Below are 26429 nucleotides of genomic sequence, written 5' to 3'. Positions count from 1 at the left end.
CGTCGATTCGATTTTCGCCACTAGTGCCACTTGTGGGCTGCCACTGCAGGCACAGAGGGTGGTGTAGATTGAAGTTCTGTCCTCCGAGCCGCTCAGGCTGCTCTGTTTTGGCCTCTGTTCTGGTTGCCGCTGTCCTGACCGTGGAGTGATCGATTCGATTGCATCGCTCATGGGTGCCCCCTTATGGGGCCCAAAAGGACGACCGAAGCCGGAGTGTAAAGTAGATGAAGTCTGGTTATTTTGCAGCCCCGGTCCACCGAAGTGGAAGGACCCACATCTACCGGCTCCGTAGAACCATTGGCAAATGTTGGCAAAAGTCTTCAGCTGTTGGTGTTGAAGTTTCCATTCCATTTTTCTTCCTCACCCGAGAGAGAGAGATAGAGAGAGAGAGAGAGAGAGAGAGAGAGAGAGAGAGAGAGAGAGAGAGAGAGGAAGAGGAAAGGATGTTGCAGAACTGGCGAAATCGATGCAGAAACCGGAACACTGTGACTGCCTTCTGCCAGCGCTCCGTCAGCTTGTCTAGACCATACTCGGGGGGTTTTCTTCTCAACAAGTTTCCTACGAGAAGGAGCGGACTTACACGCGACCATTCGACCATCCGGAGGACAGGGTAAACATGCCGGTTGGGGCAGTACCTGTTTGCCACTGGACTGCGTACGTGGCTGGATGGTTGGAGGCTTGAGTTTCTCAAATAATTGATTACTTCTGGGACATGAAGGGGTCCCTCAAGGTCAAGAAATTGAATTCATGCCACAACACGATCCCCCCTTTTCACATTACACATCTCTAGTGTTTCGTGTTATTGGCCAAGGTTCGGTCCAGCCCTTTTGGTAGAGATAAACTCGAAGGACTCGACTCGAAGGACAATCCTTTACAGCGATGTGGCGTTGATGGTGGTCTCATTTCCACCCCGTCCTTGGGTGGCAAACAATAAACGAGATTAAAAAGCATCTTTGCCCTTTACGATGCAGCGAAGCACGCGAAGTGGGCGCGAATGCTGCGTTGAGTCGTACAATGTCGTTCGCCAGGCCAGCCAGCCAGCCAGCCAGTCAACCATTTTCAATTGTAAGTCAGTAAAACATTTATTTTACTTATCTCGCCATCGGAATTCCGCTTTTTCCACCATCCAGCCAGGCTGGCCTTTAGGTTTTTCTGTTTTTGTTTTTGCACAAAAGCTCTTCGGCGAAGGAGGACAGCTGTAGACGGCGTTTGCGTTTCCATCTCAACGACTTCGTGCTACTGCAGCCAGGCCGGGTAGCAGTATCATTTGGATATGAAGATGTTCGTGCAAATGAAAGAACCAAAGAACAGTCCTTCGGCGCTGTTTCACGTGCCAGTCTCTCTGGTCGGCACACTTTTACACTTCATCGTCGGAGTGCTTCCCGGATTCGCGCACCAACTTTACGGAACATCCACCAACCATTTCAACTGACCGTCGGTGTACGCGACTACATCACGAGAGCATGAAGTTCCTGGCACCATTACTGTTCTGGTGCCCAGGCTAACTAACCTTACACCGGAACCGGATATCGGTCGTTCGGCCGGCCGAGAATGGCGATGGGTTTAGATTTAACAGACGGTTAGGACATCGTTATGATCGGTCGAGAGAGCAAACTGAAAGCACAAACAAGCAGCAGAAGAAGCGGAGGAGAAGGAAAAACATCGCCAAAAAAAGAAGGACAGCACAGCGAACGTACCTACCACCGGACACACTGTGGTTTACTATGGCCGCAGCATGGGTTGGTCTTTTTTGTGAGGTCCTGGTTTGACGTACGCCAGCCATGAGGCGTTGAGCCGTGGTGGAGCCCGATGATGGAGCGTAGTGTTGCGTTTGACAGGTACCGTTCATTATAAGGCAAAGTGCAAATAACACCGGCGCCTCGCCTGCTGTTCGGTTTCCGGGAAAGTTTTGAGGAAGTTGTGTTGAGTCTGTCTACCAACGGCTGGACCCTGGAGTGAAGCAACTCGGACCTACCGCGTCAGTTCGAGCGTTGGATGCAACTTCCGGTAGCTCATTCTGGCTCACCGAATTTAAATTTAGTAAAATATCCCAAAAACCTCCCGGGGCAAAAAAGAAGCAATTAGTATCAGGCGGCTGAACGGCTGCTACTAAAACATTGGCGCGCTGGCGGACTTCAAATGATGAAAAAACTATTGCAGAAATGGTTCCGCTTCGAGTGAGTTTCCCTACCAGCGTGCACGCCAATTAGAGCAGCAAAAGTAATTTACATTTTCCACGCTCACACCAACGGTGGTTGTCGATACCGTGCCCCCGGCGAAGGGAGGAAACCGTACAAACCACTAAATGATTACAAAACTCGATAATAGCTACCACTGGATGCTATCTCTCGGTCGTCGTCGTCGTTCCTGCTATCTCTGCGAGAAGTGCAAACAGCTCGAATGATTTAATGTAATCATTTATGGGATCGGGCAGCAAATTATGAACACGCAGCAGCAGCAGCAGCAGCAGCACTACGAACGAACGCAAACGAACACCGGACTACATTGCTAATTTATGCTGCAGCCTCTATTATTAATATGCGCCCCACACAACATTACCGGAATGGTGTTGCATTCGAATAAATCTCTTTTCAGTCTGGTTCCACTTCACCGAAGCCTGTGGCCATTTATAATGCACCTCAGTCTGGCTGTTGTAACACTAGATTATGGTGCTGGCGATGATGAGCTGTGTATTGCAGTAGCTCGAGTTTCGAATCGAGTGTTATCAATTGGCATTGGATGAGGTTAGATGGTAGCTAGTGGTTAAAAATCGGATTGCAATCCAATGTGCCAATCAACGTACTCTCGATACGTTCGATAGTAAACGCTACTGCGGTTAGCTTGATGCTCGTAACTAATCATCGAGCTGCCGCAGTAGCTGCTGGTAGTCAGATCGATTAATTACCACGTAATGCAGTGCGATCTGTAATCCTGATTTTCAATCAACGCCGATGCATCTACCATGCGATGAATGCCTATCCTATCGTGTAATCGATTATGATGAAATCCTTTTTTTCCTGATGTTTTTCGAAGCCCAGCCATTACCGTTTTCACAACCTCTTGTTTGAGTTTGTAATATGAAGTTAATTATTCAATCATGTTTTATGGCATCGAGTACCATCCATCGATTGTGTAACCACAGACCACGGGGCCTTTGCTCGTTGTAAGCTGTGGTAATGCATCGTAGCACTGGGGAAACCGGTGCCACCCGGTTGCGGTTATGTTTGGTTCGTGTGTTTGATGTGTTTGATTTTTTTTGCAAAGCAAAAACCTCGAATGCATCAAGCGAAGGTCTTGAACAAAAAGCTCATAAACATAAATAATTAATTTCATGTTCATCGTGCTTCGTCAACATCATTAATGGTTGCGGAAGGGAACAATGGCACAATCGGTCGATACATGTCCGTTGTTGAAATCAACAGTACTACACAGCCAATCGGCAACATCGAACGTGACAGCAAACGGATGTGCACCGTGCTCAAACAAACAAGTGCGCAATTAATGGATGCACTCTCCAAATTCAATCATGTGCTATGTGTGGCGAGTGCAAGGCGCGTTTCTGGCAAACACGCGAGACCCTATCTGGCACGGGCCCGGAAGGTGCCAAACAAATTTACCATTCGCCCGAATCCGGAGCTTTAATTTATTTGCTTTTTCGTGCTGTGGTGCTGTGGTGCTTTGGTCGCTTGGTTGTGTGCTAGTGAAAAGCGGCACCACAGCACGTCATCAGTGTTCGTACAGCATATAGCCACACGTTCAATTAATTAAGTTCGATTGCATTTCGATTTCAGTGCTACGGTTCTACGTACCTCCGAGATTCTACCGAGAGATCTGTTGCCGATGTTGTGGAGTAAGGTTAGTAAAATGTTCATAATAAACTGCACTAATGAGTTGGATATGTAAGCACGGAACTCCTTTTTTGGTGTTTTTTTCGGTTCATTCCAATAGCTTCAAGCGTTGCACTGGAATCGAAACAATATGGCGCGAGTGTATGGAACAAGCGAATTCCATTTTGATTCCCTCAATAAGTCAATCGAAACGATACCATTAGTCGTTCGCCTAGTTCATTTCCGTTTGCATTTTCGAACGATTGATGAGAGGGAATCTATCAGCAGCAGGAGCAGCAGCGGCAGCAGCAGCAGCAGGGAATTGATGAGCTTTCGATTGAGCTCACAGTGAGGTCCTGAGGTCCAAATCATTCTGCGCATATTGATGCGCTGAGGGATAATCGTTCTGAGCGTATAATTAGGAATGGGCGGAATGGGGATACCGATTGGAAATCCGACTACCAACGGCACGCAGCGACATCCAGACGAGACGTGTAGCGTCTTAGCGATGTCAAGGACCTTCCACGGCGGGGGGACTTCCGAACAGAGGTTAAACAGATGCTACACAACATGCTGGGTGCTGGGTGAAATGGGTTGAAATCAAAGCGTAATATACATATTATTACCGTTAGCCAGCGATGGCTAACTGAATTCATGCCCATGTATGCATGCACGTGTGTGTTCCAGTGGTTGGCGCCTTCGGAACGACGACACGGGACGCGTAAAATCTCCGAGGACTCCCGGCAGGAGGAGGCGCCCGCAACCGAACACGATTAACATTTATGTAAATCCCGGAACCACCCCCCTCGTTCACCATCGTCCCCGTCGACCGGGGTCCTGGCATGTCGTACGCACTCACGTGTCGTGCCTGGTGCCTGGAGGAACGTTTCGCATCATTTCGATTCGTTCGACAGCCGTTTCCGGAGGGGACGTTTTGCAAGTTTTGCGAATAATGTCTGCATAATTTGTCCCGCGGGCTGGTGGCCCCCAGGGCGGGGCCGATGGTTGCCGCGCCTTTTGGGTGGAGCCGCTGCCATGTGATACAATCAATTGCCAGAGTGTTACCAGCGTGCTGTTGGTGCTTTTGTTCCGCAGCTGATTGCTAATACCATGTCGGCGCCCCGGGGGGTTCCTGGATTTGGTTGTCGTGCTGCAGCTAGTTTAGGTGGGAGGGGAGGCCAAAGTGTTAGCATTGTTTCTTGCATTTAGTATGCAAGTGGAAGGTGAGGGATGGGAAGATTCAATGCAGCTCATTTATCTGCTTCGCGGTATTAATTTATCATTCAATTGCTCTGGACAACTCCTCTCTTCTCTTCTGATTACTCCTTATTTTATTCTTGTTTAATTTGTAACATTTCTTCTCAAAACAATAATCTTTCAAGGATATTGTGCTAAATAGTTGAATTAAACAAACGTGATAGACACTTCTGGATTGATCTTTTTCGAAGATTTGAACAGTTTATGTGCATTTTATTTACGAGATACTCTCCTCGATATTAATATAATTTGTTAATAGTATTTCGTTCACTTATTTTGTATCAAAACTGGTTTTCAAATACTAAAATTATAAAAATCTACACTTTTATAACTTCAAAATGCTACCATAAATATTTGAAAATGAAAATTTCTTGCAAACTTGATGGGAGCCTCAAGAGAAAGTAACTAAGATAATTGAGGACGATGTTAAAATAGACACCACAAAATAACAACAATTTTGCAGACTTGCATCGCATATATTGAGGCCATGGTTGAATGTTTTTAATATGCAACAAGCTGTGCCTAATGTTCTTTGAAAGACGTAATTTATTATGACATTTTCGGGCACAAAAACTCCCAAAAAAATTGGCCTTTTTTTAACCCGAATTAACCCAGTCCCCCGTTAAGTTCTGTCAAGTGCTGGGGTCACTGCCGCTGGGATAGATCACAGTATAAAAGCGAGAGCATTGCTGTTAGCAGCATTAAGGTCGCATAAATACGAGACGAGTTCTCTTACATTCTGATTCCATCCAAACAACCAAACCAACAAGATGGTACAGCTTTCCGAGAAGAGCGAAGAGCGGGCTCCATTACAGTTTCAACTTTCCTTCCTCATAAAAAAAGCTCTCTTTGATCAGTCACCTCACTCGAGAGCCATTAGATGCGTCCGCTGGATTTAACATACCGTTTTTTTTTTGCTGCGACTCAACGCAACAACGGCAACTCAATTTAATCCATCCAACGCTTATGAACTTCTCAAATGAACTTCTTCGCTGCTACTAAGCACGGGCTGCCTTCAGTTGCGGGCCTCTCGAAGCAGCAGCAGAGAGGGAGAGAGAGTGCACGACGCACATCGGGACTGAGGCTTATTTTTTCCCTCCTTCGCTCTCCTTACTACGACATCGCACCTACTGTGGTGCTAGTCGCACGCAGCTGCACTAGCTGCAGCGGCAACTACAAGGCAGCACATTTGGGTTGTGCATTTGATTTGCATGGATGCGTTTTTGCATCCAGCTGGTGTGCAGAACGACGATCACTCTGCCGGTGTTCGGTTGCCTCTCTCGCCTACTATCTGCATTTGCAGGAATGAAGCGTCGCAGCTTTCGGTCCGCTTTCGGTGTCTAAGGCCGGCACCAACAGCAGCACCACGTGCGCAGTTCATTCCCCGGGACCAATGCACCGGGTGAAAGCATAACGGTTCTGAGAATTCAACAACCGACGAAGACCTTTCCCTCGTGCCACACAGTGCACAGTGCTGACTCTCGTTCCGTTATCATCATCTGGCGTTTTTCTTTACACACGATAATGGTCTCCATGATAGCTGCCCTGCTTTATGTGATGCCAAGGTTTTTTGCAAGGTTTTTCCCCGGGTTCGTCGTCGTCTACGTCGTCCTACTCATGCTGATGATGATGATGATGATGATGATAATAATCACTGGATGTTGGCTGGAGGTTTTGAAGGCAAGGAGTTATGAAAATTGCTTTGCACAGCACATTTTTCGATCTCGGAAAAGCTCGGAGTCTCAGCGCAGGAGCGCCAGACGTGAGTTGTGTGGAGAGGAGAGTCACGGGCACGGTTAAAATAACCGTTGATGCAGAAATGTCCACCATGAGTGGCCTCATGGTACAGTTGAGCGCGCTGGTACGTTGTTATGAGTATAAATATGCAGCTCATCAGCCAGTGTGGCGTATCGAGAAGGGTTCCGAGAGAGCAAAAAAAAAAAAAAAGGGAGTAGGAATTGTTTTTCCAATCGAGGAAAAACTTGTGCCAGCTTGGAAAAACCCCGTTCCAGAGATCGGGTCTCCGCTGTACTTGCAATCGTTTTGCGTCTCGATTGCCATGCAGCCCCTTCTGAAGGCTTCGTTTCATTTTTTTGTCCTCCGTCTGCTTGCCCAGTCTCCGTATATTCTGATTTACGGAGTAGAAGTGGATCGTAGAGTAGAGCAGGAAAAAAAAAAGTCTGCCTTTCTTGTGGATCCCTCTATTGATCTGTTATGATTGAATTATGCTGCTCAGATACTGATGTCGTTAGTGAGAGCCAAGAGCTTCCTCTTGCTTCACTTGCATAACGTGCACTCGTACTGGAGAGGTTCCCGGTAAGCTGTCGAAGGCAAAGGATGGCACGCAGGCAAATCGAACACTTTTATCGCACCAGCAGGGTCCGGGAGGGAGGGAAATATAGAATTTGTGTCAAGTGGACAGTTTTCGTATTCGATGACAGCAACGATGCTCTGAAGAGTTTCCGTTTCTAATGGTTATGCGAGGATAGAATCCTTCAAGGATCCTTCCTAGGAAACTTGGCTAGTTAAAACGAACGTTTTCTTGGCGAATTGCACACCTCTGTAGAGCACTCGCTTTGCAGGCAAACAGTTCAGTCAGGAAGTGCGTGAAGCCGCGGCCCTAATACCCACTTTAGTCGAGTAATGCCTCACCATCAAACGGATTCCGTTGATTTAATTTGATGGATAAACTTTCGGCGAGTCTATCAGGTTGGTATGGGCGGAAGAAAAACGCGGAAGGAAAGAGAGGGGAAAATGATGAGGAAAAAAATCACGAAACTTCCCCAAGCCAAACACCAAACCAGCCCCTTTTCCAGGTTTTGCGACCTTCGGGCGCAAGTTGTGAATATCATCAAAAAGGTATTTTCGGGATTTTTGGGGTTCACCACTCCAACTCCTCTGAGCCGCTGGTTCCGTTCGGTGGGGTTGACAGTTTCCAAAGCGCTCCGTCGTCATCGTCACCAGAAGGAGGTTTGAGAAGCCAAATGTTGACCCTGAACTCGGTGTGTCGGTCACTGGATTTCGCAGCTCTCGGGATTACATACATGAGCTGCCACAGCGGACAGAGGAAGGGGAGGTATGGAGGGTACGTACCGTGACGAAGATGAAATTTGTGTTTCGATTCGCTGCCTCGTTGACGTAGCAGAACTCGCAACCGATGGCGCAACTGAGTTTGCGTTTTTTTTTCTCTCGGAATTTTGCCTCTCCAGAATGTGTGAAGTTGTCGTCGTCATCTGCGCCTCGTTTGGCCGTGCCTAGTGTGAGTTGGAGGATTTTGTTTTCCATCCCATTTCCCACCATTCCCGTCGCTTTTCGAAAGGTCCTGAGAGGTTCAGAGAGAAAAATCGTGCCAAATGTTGCTCCTTGAGCGTGCAAACTTTTCCTTACGTCCCCCTCCTTTAAGGACGTCAATTCTCGGACTTTCGAAAAGCGTGAAATGATAACTCGCAAGACTGCGTGATAAGCAAAAGCTCGGAACCCGGCGAAAGAAAGAAAGGAAAGAAATGTAAAGAAACGAAGCAGAAAAGGGTTTGAGACGGAACGGGTTGTTGAAAGTTTGGTCAGAAGTTTGAAGAGTGAAGTTTGGAAAGCTAGTTCGTATACGGAGGAAGGTCCCAAGGACCTCTAAAAGGAGAAGAAGAGGAATTTCGCCTTAGGAAACAAAGCATCATCGTTAGCGAGAGGAAAAAGGAGAGTGTATTCGAAAGCCATCGAAAGTGAATATGATACGTGACTTTTTGGCGAAATGAATGACTCGACGTTGGTTGTTCTAGGAAATCTCAAACCAAACGCACCCCACTCTGGAGCTGGATCATTGATTCGTGCACATGGGTGGACTTGTGGTGTTTACAGAGCTAAAGCAGAAAGTTTTCGGGGCAATGTTTTCAAAGTAAACACCGAAAACACCACCCCCCGAGCGCATACCACGGTATCCCTGATAGAGCGAAGGATAGGATCCTCGTTCTTCTCGTCTCCCCCGAAGAACTTTGGTGCATCGGGTCGGCTTTTGGTCTCGCTCGGCAGGAGCTCTGATTTCAGTGAAATCCATATCCAGCTATGAGTTTAGAAGAACCGTAATCAAGGTAAGCTTTTAGATGAGAGTCCAATCCTCGAAAGCCAAACACGGATCCATCGGAGCAGGGAAATGAATGTTTAATCTACTCGAACTGATGAAGCGATAGATAAGCGAAGAGAGTGAGTTATGCCCGACAATCGGTCTAATCCATCATCGTTTTTGCATCGAATTCTAACGGGTATTTAATAAAAGACCCTGCTTTTAACCGGTTCTGCTACCAGCGAGCAACATAACCTCACAAAAAAGGGGCTACACCGTATCGGTTTGTCGAGTGTACAGCGGAGGCAACTTGGAACGTACCAATCGATCAAGACACTGCGAGGTCAACTCTCTTGAGCCAGATAAAAACTCATTGTCAGTGTCCTCCTGACATCCTGTTGCTGCATCTCGCCTTCCTTGTGTCTGCGACTGCCAGGTCCGATTTGGACTCCGGCGAGAAAATTGGTTCCATCCAAAGTGATAAATGTAGTAAGGCAGGCAGGCAGGCATAAATAGACTATAAGCTGCCGGGCGCTCTGGCTCTGGCCCGGTTTTAGATTCCACGAGTCCGAGCGAAAGAGAGTGCAGTACGTACCAGGGTTCCAGGGGCAGGTTTGTGGTTCACTTTTGCTACAATGATAAATTCGTGCCACTGCTAATCTTAAACCATCAGCCTTGGTGGCACCTTCGCTAGCTGCTCAAAGAAACTCGCAGCTGAAGAAGTCAGTCAAGGGGCGGGAAAGACCCCACGCCGGGGTCTCGGGGAAAGAAAAATGGTCTGACAATTAGATTTCGGGGCAAAGTTGTGATGATGGTTTTTACGGTTTGGCTTGGTTGAGCTGCTGCACACCGCTCCGTTTGCTGGGAAACGCGATGAATCAGCAGAAAAACGGAAAACGGAACGTCAGAATATCCAGGCATCCAGGCCAGGCGTGGAGTTCCCGCGGGTTACCGTCATTCCAGCTTCCGCTCCAGTAGTAAGTTGAGCTTTATTACAAGGTCATAGCATTATTAGAAAGAAGGCAAACAACTTCCAGGAAAGATCATAACAATTAAGGCTGCTAGGGACGCGCCTGAACCTGGCAGCGGTGGGGAAGCAGGATGTGCTTTTCGCGTTGCAGAATGTCTCCGATTGTCATCGTGGATGGCACAGATGGAAAGCATTTTTTTTTCATTTCTCAGAAATTTCTCGAATGCGGAATATGTTTCGTGCGCGAGCACAACGGTGTAGCTTTCCTGTTGCGATCCACCTTGCAAACTCGCATGCATTCCAGGACTCCTGGAATTCAGAATCGACGTCGGCTGAGTTCGTTTTTTGAGAGCTTTCATGGTTCCGAGCATTTCCGAGAATAAATGTAAAAGAGCGAAAGCGTGTTCATTGAAGTACCGCTTTGTGGAACACATTGCTAGGGCTTTTAACATAATTACTCTCGAGTGAGCCCTACCAGGGGGAGAGGTGTTGCATAATAGCCAAAACACTCACCAAACCGTGTTTGATTTGTTTGCGATTGGAGTAGTTTGTTCGGAGTTTTAATTTTCCAAATCAAACCACGCTATCGCCGACGTGACGAGTGGCATCACTAGAAAGTTCGAGGAGCGTAGTTGACAGTTGGAGGACACTTTAGATTCAGAGCTCATGATAACATTCGCTGGAATTGATTTAGTTAATGGAGAATGCTGTTTTCAGGGATTGCAATGATAATGCTATTTACTCTTGTCATTACGCTACCAGGATTGGTGTTTGTCCGTAGAATGGATTGCGCTGCAGCGAATTGTTAGTCTTTTTCTAGACTTTAAAGTGCTTATAAAATCGTTTTGCAAGCGATAAACTCGCTTCAGTGTTTAAGATAATATTGATTTTCCTTCTAAAAACCTTTATTGCCATTAAAAGGACCCATCCACGGGAAGGTTCTACGCTGTACCATCAACCAAAAACGGGTTGAGCGACGGTTTTATCCGAAATTAAGTTATCGAATCAACGCCAACGTGGACCGGTCTACATCGCCACCAGCTGTCCTCCGTCTCGGTCAAACCCAAAAACGACCGCGCCGCGCCGAAAGAAACGGACGGGCCACTTGCTGCCCGCATTTTAATTAACGATTATTTCCGTCGTCACCGTCAGTCGTCGGCGCCCGTCGCTTACTTCCTGTGTTTTTTTTTTGGCCGGACCCTGTGGCCCTTCCTTTCCACTGGGGCCAAGGCGGATGACGGCGCGTCACGAAAAGTCACGAAGGAAATCTCATTAGCGATCGAGAGTTTAAAAACGGGGGTTTTTGGCAGGCGCGATGTTCCGGTGCGGAAAACTTGTTGAAAGGATTGCTCCTTGCCGTCCGGATGACCCGCCGGCCGGCCGGCCGGCCTAGTAACAATGGACGTGACTTTTCGTTTTTGTTTTCCTCCTTCTACACTTGCTCGCGTTGAGTAGATGTGTTCTTTGGGATTTTGAGCATCAGGCGCTGCCATTGTGGCTTAAACAATGGAACACTGCCAGTTCCCTGTATTGAAGGTTAGACAACGCATAATGAATCATTGTGGCCGAATTTCTTAAGCTTACCGTCCACGTTCATTTAATCCGCGGCTCTCAAAGGCACATTAGCGATGCGGGCCGCAGAAAAGTCCCCAACCGGTGTTGGTGTTCGTGGTCAGAGAGGATAAGACAATTCCAAAACTGATCATCGCACCGGGAGAACGAAATTATGTAGCTCCGTTGCCCAAAATCCGATGATGGAGGCGCTAGGTAACCGGTAATTTTTTAAAATGATATTTCATAGTTTCAGGTGTTTCGAATAGCATTTTAATTGGATAAATAACCCAAGGATCATAAACTTCATTACGTGGTGCATGATGCAATGTTGAAAAAATCCAGGGATGGCAGGGTTTAAACATCTTCTTCTTTTTCAATAAAATACAAACAAGAATAAAACAAATGAAAATCCGATGATCGATTGCTAGTGCTCTTCGATTATCCAAAAGGCAGAAATGGCTGGATGGGGGGGGGGGGGGGAATGATTGTTAATTGGAAAAATATCTTCATCAGATCGCGGTCTTAGCGAGGCACCGTTGTTGACTTCCTGGTCCGCCCGCGGTCCGCGATTCTGTTTACTCGCGGTGGTACGATGGCAGCAAACGAACCGACGACCGCCTAAAACCATCATCATCGTCATCGTTTTGCGAAGAAGAAAAGCCAAATCCCATAATGGACAACTCCCCCCCGGGGGGGCTGGAGCGTGGGGAACAAAAAGCATTTTTATGATTGGTGGTTGGTGGCGAGGGAGCGTGTTTGGGGAGAAGATTTGTTTCCACTTTTCACCGCCACTTGTTTGTGTCCCTTTTTGCTCTTTCTCTATCTCTCCCTCTTGGGCTTATCTCCACGCTCACCGCTGCCCGTGGAAGATCCCTCCTAATCGCCATGCAAATCTTGATGGTTTTCCTGCCCTCGGAAAGGATGGGTTTTGGGATGTTTTCGGTGCTTTTTTCGGCGTCTCTCCGTATCGCCCCGGGATGAATAATAACTTGCAGCTTCCTGATCGTACGTTCTAGCGCACATCCCCGAAAAAAAGGAAAGGATCGTGGCTTCCAGTAGACCTTCCAAGCTGAAACCGGGGTCCCACGGAACCGTTTCTTGGCGTTTGTTTGTTGTGGACGTAAATCATTGGATCGATTTATTAGCATAGAACATTTGGTCTCCGCTGGGTAGACAACCCCCGGAAGGGGGATGTTTTAATGCCTAGATTAGTGGAGAGGTAAATAGCAAAAGCAAAAAAAAAGACAAAAAGCCATTTGTTTCCATTGTGCCTAGGGAATTTTCATTATTTTATGGAAACCGTTTGGGCGTCAGGACCGCTAGGAATGTGCTTTCCCCAGTGGGAAAGTTGGCAAATGAATTTTAAATAACCAGCAACAAACACAATAGAACTTCGAATGCAAAGGAACATCGAAGAGCTCGCATCAGCCTTGTGCTGCTACGTGTTTGGTACTAATGGGAGCTCATGGTTCATAATTTGTTCCAACAGCACCACAACAGCAACAGTAACAAAAATACCAAGGCTGACGGGTGATTTATTGAACATGGTTTTATGGTGGGTGGTACGAGCCCCAAACACCACCCCGAAATTGAGGCCCAAAAAACTTGCCTCATAAATTTTGCGAGAGAATAAATGATCGTTTGATGAATGGAGATGAATTTGGTTCCTTCAACGCTTGCGCCCGTCCTTTTGTTTGATGCACACCCCTTTAGGGGTGTATGCAATTCAATTAGCGTTTGTTCCTTCGGAAAATGGGAAAATTAATAGCCACGCGTCCCCCCGGGAGGGGCGGATGCAGGATTACGCTTTTTACTTCCATTGTTTGGCCCGTGGCGCTGGGAGCTGGGAATGGAAAATGGGTCCTCTCGTTTACCTCGATGATAATGTGCTCTATTTGCCAAACGCACACAACAAAAAAACCCATCGCCATCGGCACATCGGTATGCACTCATGCGCCTTTTAATTGATTTCCATTTAAATGGCTGCCAGCTCCGTCATCAATGGGCTGACGCTAATGGGCGGTTTCATATCGTGGTAATGAATTTAATTTTCCTAAAATTGTACGGTAACATGGTCCGGCATGGCATGTGCAATAAAAAGGGTTTAAATACATTCATTCCTTCACGCCATTTTGTGGGATCAACAACTGGCTGGTGATTGTGTTTAAACTTTAAACTTTAAAACAGTTCCCGAGCAACGCCGTGAACGACCACCTGTTTAATCTCGTTGCTTGGTTGGTGGGTTTGTTTTTGTGCAAAGTGTCCCTAGAGACAAACACGGCAAGGCCTGCTGGGTGGCAAAAAAAGGAGAAGCGAGAAACAGATACCCTTAGCACAACGCACTGGCAACGCGAACCGACAGTTGAAGTAAATCATTAAATTATTCGCAGATCGTACCCCGAGCAAAAGGTGGCATCACAAATTGCGGAAAGTTATCTCCGGACGCCGGATCGTTTGGCTTCGTGAGGTCCGATAAAGGACCTTCATAAAACACAAAAAGCCACGCACACAGATAGGCCGATTCCGGTCCAGGGGTGGCCGATCCCAGAGGTAGACAATTTACATGATTGAATTTATTGTAGCAGCCACACACCTTGGCTGCTGGTGCTGGTAATGGTAGCCCGTGACAGGACAGGTGGTCTTACGGTGGTCGTAAAGGGAGCAAATTAAAATCCAATTTGGATGGATCGGTCCCCGGTACCTGTGGTGACAGAGCAGTGGAAGCGAAAGAGTGGAAAGAGAGGTCTTGTTTGTGTTGTTGTTTATGAGGTTTTAAGCGGGAGCGCAATGTTGAGATTAGGGATTATGTGTCGCCGGGGTGGCAAGGGGCGGTTAAAAAGCTACCTTCGGTGACAATATTTTCCGTCACACCAGACCACACCAGACCAGAGCAGGGTATTGGGTTTTAAATTTATTCCTTCGTCAGCTTCTGAAGTTAAAATTAAAGCTCCTTCGACAGGGGCCTCTAAGCAGAGCAAAAACGCATTCCAAACAATGAAAAACAAGCTCCAAAAGACTCCCAAGGGTCTTTCATATGTGGGCGCGAACGCGGACAAGGCGATGACAGTACATTAGAGCAGAAGGTGCGGACGGGCGTACATTTCTGCACACTTTTGCGTCTACGGCCGGCATGCCGGCGTATTTATGATGCTTTATGCCCTAGCAGGACCAACAGGGAGGAGGTGGCATGGGTCTGCCGCCATTAACGTGACGACTTTGCAGTCGTTAGCCGTTAACCGTTAACAACCGTTAAGAACATTCCTAACGCATATTGGCCATATTGGTTCGGTGCTAAACATAAATCGCGTTGTCATGCATGCGGTGCCCCCTGCCCTTTTCCGGCACATGATTTATGGTTTGTGCTGCTGGCTGGCTGGCTGGCTGGCTGGCTGGCTAGGTTTACGTCCGGGGCGTTATGACTGGGCACGTATGTTTAATTGATTATTGCTCGGCCAAAGAACCGCCATGGTCATGAACAGGCGTGTTGTGGTGTTATTATTATTGTTGGGAAATTATTGTAGTTACTCTGTATCGTGGGTGGCACAGAAAGGCGGCCGAAAAAGAAAAGGATAGCTGCAGCCTCCAAAGCACCACCAACGTCGACTTCGATCTCGTAACTGGTCTAGAAATCCAATCAAACCACATCGCATCGGTTCCTGTGCCGAACCGGTTGGCACAGTTTTCGATTGAAAATCGGTGAAAATGTATCTCTTTTTCGTTACCATTCCCACCCCCGGGGGGTTCCGTGCCGTGAAAGAAAGGCTCTCGCCACCCGAAACGTACGAATCCAACATTCGAACACCACTTGTTGGCACTTTTTTCACTTTCTATGTGCCTCTGACTAGCTCGGTGGCGGCCCATTGAAACGCAATTTCCTCTCACCCTAGGTAGCTGAGTGGATGTGTGGATGTGTGTACAGGTTAATATATATGGCTATCGGGGTGTCCAGTAATGGCCCCAAACGGCTCCTAAAGTGTGCCTTTTATTGCGCTTCCGGAACGCCGGACACCGGGGGACGATCGTTCTCAGCGGCGCCTCTGGTCCGCTCGTTGAATGCTGGCCGATGAAAGTTGGAGCCCAGGCGGTTCTTCTTCCCTGGTCGTTACTTATTCGCTTTTCCATCCGCCACGAGCTTTGGACCGAGCGCCGTGTGCCATTCAATGTCCTGCTTGGCATGTTTCCGTGAATGTCGCTCTCTCTCTCTGCGCTCTGGTCTGCTGGTCAGTTTGTGCGAGATTCGGTTAGCAGGTAATTTGTTAGCGATAAAGTAGAAGAAGTTTTCGCGCCCCTCTCTCGGGAGTTAGGCTCGATTTTTTTCTCTCTCTCGATGTTGTACAAACTTTCTTGGACGATTTTATTGACTTCCCGTAACTATGCGCCAACAACATGCGGGGTGGTGGAAGCTCGTTGAATGGTTTTAATGGCGGGAGGAATTTACGGCAAACAACTTACCAAGAGGATGACAAGTGAGGAACATGTGGAGCGAAAAGTTTATGAGGATACTGACAGGCGAGACGACAGATTGAGGGATGCTTCTACGGGAGGAGAAACCAAGTATTGACTGGTAAACTGGTTGTCCAAGAACTCAAACTGTTCAATGCTGCTGTAAATTGCCACATAAACACATTACAATTTTAGTGCCTTTGTGTAGCGCTCTTCTGATCCAACAAACCACCATGATCTGACCGAGGTGTCTACCAGCATCAATGGTCAATGGAATCAATGGCCAACCAACCGGATGACCAGCAGGAAGCTCAAAGAAAAACAATGTTGACCGAAAGGATATTCGATAAAAAGCAACACAAACAGCCCAAACAAAAAATAAAAACACAATCCAACACACGTACACATCACTGACCGTTGACTTTTGTGCAGGGAAGGTGACGACCCCAGATGTGACATACGAGTGGTGCAGTGCAGCCCGTGGCCGAGTGAGAAGTGTGAGCCCCAGAGCCAACCACCCCGCCGATGATCATAACGATGCGCTGCTGCTGTTGCTGCCATAACGGACACGACAGTTTATTGTAATGGAAATCCGGTAATCCAGCAGCATGGCACCAGCAGAGGATGGGAGAGAACAAGGGAGAAATGGGGCAGTTTTTCCGGTGGAATAATTGACAATTAAAAGTAATGAGCCATTAAAGGTGGAGTGGAATTGCGAGAGAGAGAGAGGTCCCGTGGCCCCTTGTACACACCATTGTTGACACCATTTGACTTTCGCCTCGCTCGGTCGCCCGGATATGGATTTCCGGTTGGATACAATGTCACTCATGTCGCCCCCCTGGTGTATAGGTCCCGGAGTGTACAACTCTCGTTGTCTCATCAATGCGGCGCGTATCCTTTCGTTCGTTGGCGCTTTTTTGGGTAGAGAACGCAATTCCAGCGCAACTCGTTTCCAATATCTCTGTTCAGCTGCACAACGTGAGGCCTAATTGAAGTCGCAGGCACGTGTTGCGGTTGCAAATCGGTTTCTGGATCGGGCTCCGCTAGCATACCAGCGACTACAACGGAACGGAAAGAATGCTTTTGTGGAATGGCAAGTTGGTAAGTGGTGAAGAACCCCCGGCTACGCGCCCTTGATTGCGTACACTGCAGATGGCATTGTGCGGCTGTTGCGGCTCCATATTGTTATTGGAATACCCCAAATTTACGCCCCAGCATTCCAATTACATCTAGCGCTTGGAAGTGGAAGCAGTAGCAGCAGCAGCTGGCAGCAACCGATTCTAGTCGCCTGCAATGGCCACCACACTAAACGCGATCAATGCGAAGAACGATCTCTAAATGAAAACAATGTTTTCGCCCCCGGGGAAGACCATCAGAACTCCCACGGGCACCATTTGCTGTAATGCTGATGACTCTCTAACCGGGTGGATGACGTAAATCACGCGGCACACCGAACACCGAAGCGTTATCGTCTCCTGCAAAAACCCATCAAAAGCATAACTCGCACAATAAATGTCGCTTCCTGGCCGGGCGATCCCTTGCCTTGCGGTCGAACTTTGTGGTCGCCTCGGTGATGCACCAAGCGCTGCTGCTGCTGATGCTGGAAGGAACCAAACAATAATAAATAATAATCACCAGAAATTACTTTACATTGTGGTTATCTGTTCGGTCCCACCGGTCTGGTATCGCTGGCTAGTGGTAAGTCGAGCTTGCTCCAGGCGAACGCTCTCCGTGTCTCTCTCTCTATCTCTCTCTCTCTCTCTCTCTCTCTCTGACGTTCCCTCTGGAAGGGATAGTTTATTAGAAAGTTTGTCAAGTTCCAAACCGGAGCTTCCAGGGAGCTGCTTTGAACACTTAGAGCGTCGGCGATAAGCGACTGGTGCGCATTGGTTTGCTTCGATTAAGACCCGCCCGCCTCGAGGGACCAGTGTTTAGAGTTCCACAACATCCTCGCTCCCTCTTCCGGCCCAAAAACTTTGGTAAACTCTTCTTCCTCCCACAGTTCTTTAAAGCACATGAAACAGTGTTGGTTGCTGTGTTGCGAAGTGTAATCTGTAGCGCTTCGTTTGGAGCCCTGGTTGGGGGCCCCATATTGCCGTGGCTGTTTAATCCGGTCAGCTAATATTTACTCTACAACTTACTGGTTCCTTTTCTGTTCCTGGGGTCTCGTTCAGTGCTGTACTACAGGTTTAGCTCGTTCTAAACAAGTTTGCTTTAAATCGTTGAAGCAAATCATCGACTGGCAATGGCTGGGGGGGTGAAGGATAATTTGTTAGAACATCTGTGGCCCGGGCCGGAGTGGACGTTGCTGTTGTTGTTGCATCACAATTTATCGTTGTGCTGACTAATTGCATTGCAGTGCAAGCCAAGCGGTGCGTTTGTGTGCAGGCGGTTGGTTGTGGTTTTTGATTCATTCTTGGCACGCCTCGAGGCCAACCGGTTGCCGGAGGTCGAGGTTGCCCTTCGACTGTTTGGCTTTTTAAGATAAAATGGTTGGAACAAAGGTTGGAGGTCAGCCGGTGGGTCAAACGGAAGGGCTTGTCCTGTCAATAGAACCTTCCCCGGGGGGCGAGCCTTGTTCTGTTTTGTGGTTTATCCCGGGGACAACGGGACATTCATTAGTCTTCTGGGGGGGTGGTCTTTTTCTCTTCCAAGAGCCACCTCTTCTGCCTCCCAGGGTCTGTTGTGGTAACATTGTTTCCCAATAGAATTGCTGAGGCTTTAACTGGAACTGTGTGCGCTCCATAGATCCATATTAGTTTGATGATGATGATGATGATGACGATGCTCGAAAGGTAGGTGGATAGTAGGTGGCAGTGGGCGTAGGGGGCACGCCACGGAGCAACATAATCCTCGATCATTAATTTCTTCCACCACGTTGCTACGTCGACCGTGCCATGGCCCCCCGGGGTGCCGATGGTGGCGTAGGATAAATGGGGCTGAAGAGACCTATTGAGACCCCGGTATAATTTGGCGGCGACCTTTAATTAGGGGCTTCGAGCGACAAATGGCTTCATTCATCTGCCATCATGGTTGTCGTTCGATTTTCAATCTCAGGCCGTTCGCCTCGAAAGTATTAAAGCTTTCTTCAAGGCTTCTAAACGGCACAAAATGAGTTAAGAAGCGTACAATAACGAGGAAGAGGAAGAACTTTGCTGTCCTAAAAGTTGTTCTGCTATGAAGCACCGTCATGATATTGGCCTTTGCCGGTTGAGTGAAGGAGGTAAAAGCCATAGAAATCATAAGACGGCATTCCGTGAAGTACGGAACGTCCACGGTACAAAGTTTACAAGTTTGCCGTGACCATAGAATGTTTGAAAGAGCGTGCGGCCTTTGCCTGTAAGAGGATTCGTCAAACTAATGAAAAGGAGGTGCCCTGTTCTGTTCAGCGCAGGGGAATACACAAAGCACTCCAGGTTCTTAGTATTCAAAACGAGCCTGGAATGCCTTGTTTTGTTCCAAACTTGCTGGAAGTCGTATTCCACGAACGCTGTCGCTACGATTGATGGGGGAATCATCCAACAAAATGATTCCAGATCAGATCCGTAATCTACCCCCCCCCCCCGCATCCTCGTTTACGGTTGAATCGAACGTCAAGGCGTATTTCAATCGGCTGTCCCACAGGGAAATGAACCAACTCTATCAACCGTTCGTAAAGCAAGTGCCACAGATTGGAACCGAAGGTATGTGGCTGTAGCCCCGCTGGATCGGGAATGAAAATCCATCGATTAACGAACTTCAATCAGCATCAGTGAGAAACACACGGGGAGAAACTCCCTCAGCAACTGATGCGTTGCAATCAACCGGCATCTCATCGTTCAATCGTCAAGCTCGATCCCGTTCTCGGCTGTCCGCTGAGGTGCAAGAAGCTAGACGGATACGGTACGATCCTTTCGACCGTGTATCGGTTCCGAGTGTGTGTTTATCGGCTCTAGTATTTCTCGAAGGAATTCTTTCCCCAGCACAGCTGCTGCTGCCGTTGCTGCCACCGTGACCGTGTCGGTTACGGTTTGATGCGTAACGCCTCCGTGCTGCCTAAGACCGCCATTCGCCTTAACCATCTATTGTGTGGTTGAGTTTTTGTGTCTTTGTTTGCACCGCCTGCTCCCGTTGGACTAGCTCACCATCACCTCTTCTGAATTGGGGTGGAGGAAATGTTTTTGGTTAGACCGAACCGATGATACGGTGGCTTCCGTAACTGTTATCCTGGGAGCTTTTCTTTCCTTTGATGCTACATTAGAGTAACAATGGTTCGGTTCGGTTAAGGAAAGGTGGGGAAGGGTTCCATCCGGTTATGTATGGTGAATGCTGTAATTCCCTTTTGTGCTGTTGGAGGATGAAAGAGTAGGACAAAGGCGTTGGTCTAATCAGAGCATGATTAAAGCCTTACTTTCATTCGAGCTGAAGATGGTGGAGATTAGGGACTCATTAGCTTGGTTTAATCAATAAAAAACATGACACAACTGGCCACGGTTTTTAGGCCAGAGGTCTCTTGTATGATTCATGTAATTTTATTCTTCGCATATGTTCGAATTGAAGATTGGTGATGTGCCTGCTATGACAATAGTGTTTGAAAAATTGAATGCAGGAACATATCAACAGTCACCACATAATAGACTTTGAGTTTCCTGAATGATTTAGCAATTTCAATTTCGATTACAAACCCCTGAAAGCATGAAAAATCATTTTAAAAAAGTTACCGCCTACCTGGCGCCTCCATCGACGGAGCTGCATAAATAATTTCTTTCTTTTGCGGTCCGCGTGGTAATATTAGTTTGAGTTCCCTGGTTTAGGCCAACCAGGCCTTTGTAGTGTAGGAAGCTTGTAGACCGTGAGCTTGTGATGCGGCGACAGTGCATTTATCACAATATTCGTGGAAGGCGCAACAAACATCCGACCACGCGGTACTTGTTAAGCTTTCGACGAAACGAGGATCAACCTCACGGCAAGAGCACGCGCGATAAGTACGCGACATAACGTGACCGCTCGGAACGAAAACATGCCAGCTTTCCTCCGGCCATTATGTCGGCGTGCACGTTGGTGTCTGTTCGAGCGATGACATGGAGCTTCTTGGGGATATTTCCTCCGCCCTTCCGGCACGCTCTAGCCCTCGAGAACGTCTTAATACAATTTATGACGAAGGCAAGCCATGGCCAGGCATCAATGTCAACGAACGGCCGTCCGTCCGTCCGACCGGCGGCTGATCTTTTCCGGTGAAAAGCCCTCCACCACAAAAAGGGATGGTTTTACGGAGGAGGCGCATGTTTGCCATCACAGATCCTCGTCCTGATCCGGTCCTTCATCATTGCGTGACGAAAGTGAGCTGGAGAGCTTTACCGGGTCCTGACGAGTGGAGTAAGTACGGTCCAACGAAATGTCTTCTCTCTTTCCGGCATCCGATCCGCTGATTATGATGTTGTACGCTTCAAACGCTCGAGGCTCTCGAGCTGTTGGTCCCGAAAGTGGAAAATTTTGTGGCAAAATGATTGAACGGCAAACGGGCCATTTCAGCCGGTGAAGCATCAACTCGATGGTGGTGATTTCTCGAGTGAGCCGCGTGCTGGTTCCCAACCGATAACGAAGCCGATGAGCTGGACTGACGCCACTTCTCTACCTCCTCGAACAGCAATACAAATCGTGTATTCAATTGGGAGTATTAGGCTCGGTTTACCAGAAATCATTCGTTCGTTCGTTCGTCCGTTCGTTCCGGTCTGTGCGTTCAGTCTCGCCACCACCAGAACCACTTGACTCCCAGGCAGCTCCCATAAGGAGACGATCCCGAGAATAAATTGTTTACTTGGCGCGCGCACGATACGCGTTTTCTGATAAATTTTTCACCCATCAGCGAAATCGTCGATGGAAAATCCGCACCCCTCACGCTGCCCTCGGTTAGTTATCGTTCGACGTTCGACGAGTTTCTAAAAATGGAACAGACACGTTCGACGTACCTTCCCCCCGGTCTGGCCCAGTCCCAGGTTTGCTATCTTGTAAATTGTGTATCTTTTTCTCTCGTCTCCCGTCCGCCTCTCGCGCTCGAGCGCTCGCTCGCTGACTCGCTCGCTTGATATTTGTCTGACAGTGAAGCCCTGGAAGGAATTCCGGATGCAGACACAGCGGTGGAGGCTGGTGGATTCGACAACAAAGCCGAAAACCGGCCCGATCCAGGACAGAGGAGCGGGAAACCTCAAAATATATATCAAGCTCAAGGATGGGTTGGGCCGATAAAGAAGATTGTCTGCCTGTGTGTTTCTTTGCTTCGAGATCCGCATTTTGCTGCCCCCCAACCTCGTTCCACCGTGGGCTGTGCTTTAAACGAAATCAAAAGAATGGCAGGATTATAGCCTTCAATTTATTAGAGAACGGATCGAACGGTATTGGCATTGGAAACGGTGGTGGTGCGTTGTGAGGCGTGCTACACGACGAGATCCCGATCGGTTTGATTAGTGGAAGGTGATTTAGTAGCTAGTGGTAGTGGTGGTTGTAAGAAGGTTTGATGGATAGTGGTTAAGCATCGCAGCCGTTCGATTGGAGCGGTTTATAACGAGATAAATATAAAGAGACATTTCCAGTCGTCGGTTGATCATTGTGCTTTAAAGAAACATTCCTCGCGAGAAGCACGAGAATTTCACTAGAAAAAAAGGTTTAACGTAGCGCAGTGCTCGTGCTCAGACAGCAAACCATGGCAGCCAAGAGTAAAGATAAAAAGATGAAACAGAAAAATCCAATAAATATAGATTGTCTTGTCGCCGGCGTACTCTCTCTCTCTCCATCCCTTCATGAATGTTACGGCCTTCACGGTCGTTGGCGAAGAGGCGCTTCACCGTTCAACAGCTATTGTTTTCCACCCGGTCTGGTAGTCTTATCAAAGCAGACTTTCCAGTATTTCTCCCTTGAGAAAATACCGAGTAACGTTGAGCTCGATGCGTGTATGCGTACTCGAGGATGATATGTTGCCTTCTGTACAGGTGAATGAACACAGGTGTACCGGTTAGTAAACGACCACTGGGACCAAACATTTCACGGGAGTTTAAGCGAAGTTTGCGATCGTACTGGCTTAACGAATCATCTCACACCGTCAAATTGAATCCTTTATCTTGTGATGGTAAGCGTAGCGGAGCGTAGCATCACCTGAGTAGTAACTTCAACGCAGAACCGCTTACCAAACCGCTTACCAGGAAGCGAATGGAGGAGTGAACGTGCGTAATAATAGGAATTGTTATTAATCATGCCTCGTAGCAGTAGCACCAGCACCACGAACGAAGTTTTCGGAGAATTTTTTTCTTTTCCAAAAATTGCGTTTATTATTATTATTTGATAATAAATGATGAATTTATTGATAATTAACGATAAATAAATTGCGTTTATTTAATAGAATAAATAAAAGAATTTAAAATATTATATAAGAATAGAAAGATAATTTAAAAAAAATCATTTTTTTTGTCATTATTATTTTTATTTTTATTTTTTTTCGAAGAAATGATGATGGCCAGACACTTACAAAACAGTTAGAACGTCAACGGTGCCTCCACTGTGGTTCCAGGGCGCGTCTAGACGGGGCCCCTGGCGCAAATGCTGGCCGCTTCGAAGGACGAAGGACGGACGCTTGAAGGTACTTTAACAGTAGGTTACAGCCGGCACCTTTCCTGCCGCTTACCAGCCATCTGGTTCATTAAAAGTTTGCGATCCACTGCGGAAGACCCGGCCCAGTATCAGTGATCCGTCTCCGTCTTCGTGGGTGTCTCCACGGTGACCTAGGGGCCTTGTTTTAGGCCTGGCCAGGCCGCAAGGATGAAGTTTGATCCGCCATTCCTCCATCTTTCTGTCAGTTTGTGACCAGGCGACGCCTTCTTTTCAAGAGTTTCTAGTTCAGTGCGGGCATCCAAAATTTTGTTGGAAAAGAAAGGACGTGTTTTTTGTGGAAGATCACGGGACACAAACACATACGCACGCTTGGTTTATGTTAGTCATTTGTCACCCTGCGGGGTTGAAGAACATGACAGCTCAATTGTGTCGTGCCTGGAGCGTGCCTGGGATTTTGCCATTTCATATTTCTATATTCCAGGGGGGCCATCGATGTCCAAAACATGAAACTGTCGCCCAAAATGGTCCACTGGTCCTTGTGGAATTCTCACGTCACTTTGGAACGGTCTGCCTGACATGGGCCCGTTGCTCAACAGTGAGGCGAATGAGAAAAGAGGAGAAAAAAAAGGAAACGGACACACCGACCGACCACTTGACACCCCTTCTCCTTGGGGATGATTTTTGGGAAGGGTAAAAACGGGGCAAATGGCATCGTTTTCGTGCGGAGCAGGTTTCTTTCGTGAAATTCCCTCGAGAGACCTGGCTCCTTCCAGTCTCCTTCGCTTTTGGCGAGTGTCTTCTAATCATCAGCTTCCGGCATCAGGACACCATAAACTGTTGTGAGTTTTCACACGCCCGGGCGCTCCACAAGCAAGCAAGCGTTTCTATTCATTTTCGTACCAGGCGTCTGCTACCAAGTAGAAGAAGACAGGACAATCCGAACGAAATGGAGCACAAAGATAAGAACGACAGCAGCAGTCACAAGACACGAAAGTCGTCCGAGACAGCGTGCGTTTTGGGTCAGGCGCCATGGGTAAACGTGGCTGTTAATAAGATTGTGTTACGTCGAGATAAATGCAAGCATTGTAGTAGCACCAACGGCGTTATGAAAACGTTATGCCGCTCGCGCGCCATCTAATACCGTGATAATTGACAATTTAAAATAATGATACACCATTCCGAGGTACCTGAGGTGCCACCGCAAAGGTTGTACGGTGACGACAGGTGCTACCGAGTGCCGAGTGGTGCACAGGGGGTGGGGTGTTTGGGGTATGAAAACATCTAGGAAGTTACGCGAGCTAAATTTGGGCCCGTGAAGCGTGGAGCGTGGATCGTGGATTTGTGGAAAAATCTCGCGGTACGCCGTGATTATGATTCCATCAAAAGCATTCGTCTCACAGTGCCAGATGGTGCGCTTCGGTGGATTGGAGAAAACAAATTTATTCTCTCACATTAGCGGTACTCGTTTTGAATGCCACGGCAGGGAGTGGAATACAATTGTGCCATGAGCCAATTCAGTTGGGTGCTGGCCTGGCTGCTTTCTTTTCCCGGGAAGTAATTAGGGATGATAATGGCTACGGCTGATGGAGAAGCTTTGGTGGTAGCGTTTTTGACATTTTTTACCGAAGTGACAAGTGAAGTTGAAATCTCAGCAAGCGAAGTGGAGCTCCCTTTTCGAAGGATAATGTTTAGTACACGTTAGAGCAAATGATCAAATTTTATTTGTTGGCGAATGATAAAGATAGAAGGCATGTTCGTATTTGCAAATATCATCAAAGTTGGCATTGGGGCTTTGATATCCATTTCTGAATGCCAGAGGGACATTAAAAATAGAACAAATAAGCCATAGGAATGTTATCTGATTGGATTCACTCCAGTGCAGTCATCCGGATCAATTGTTTGTTATGCTTCGCGCCATTCCGTCGCCAAAACAAAAATGCAATCACACAGAGGCTGGAAAATCAATTCGGGGCAATTAGAGCACGTGCCTAGAACCTAGTGGGGTGGAAAGTGATCCTCGAAAATAAACCTACCATTAGAATAGGACGGGAATCGAACCGGCGAAAAACGACACTCCCGGTTTCAGTTCACGTTCGTGACCCGGGCCGTGTGCATCGACAGGGCATATGCATAAGCCTGTCGGTATCGAAATTGTGTGCGCCGCCTGGCTGCTTCAAAGTTGAACGATTCCAGTTTTATGAAGGCAGCCGGGTACCGAGCCGCCGATCGCTTACCTTCCGCGTGTGTGCAGCGAGCCAGATGATAACGAGCGTATTCGGTTCCGTGTGCATGCATGTCCCGTGAGTCACGTACCAGCGTAAATCCGGTGCCGGTGAGTAGCAAACACACTCCTAATGTATCACATGTTTAGGGCAGACACACTGAACAGGAAAAAATAATAATAATAAAATGTTCCCCCTTCTTTTGGGACGATGATGTACCCCACCAGCCCTAAAATATCCAATACATTGAGATATTTAATCGATCTCGTAGCTCGGAACTGCGGAGCCTTCCGGTTAAAGAATGTAATAGCGAACGGTTGTCGAACGTTGACCCTACTCTCGCGGGCCTTTCTGTGAACCAAACGGAGTGGAATGCTGCATAAATCTGCGTAAATTTCGTCCTGACGTAGACATAAAACAAAGCCAATCTCGGTCTACTAGGAGGGGGGGCCCACTACCAGATCCGGTTCGGGACCGATGAGCGAATCTGGGTCCCGTCGCCCCTGGGGCGCTGTTTTCGA

This window comes from Anopheles aquasalis, chromosome 3 (genome assembly GCF_943734665.1).
Source record: "Anopheles aquasalis chromosome 3, idAnoAquaMG_Q_19, whole genome shotgun sequence".
NCBI classification, from domain to species: domain Eukaryota; kingdom Metazoa; phylum Arthropoda; class Insecta; order Diptera; family Culicidae; genus Anopheles; species Anopheles aquasalis.
Note: the sequence above shows the minus strand (reverse complement) of the source record.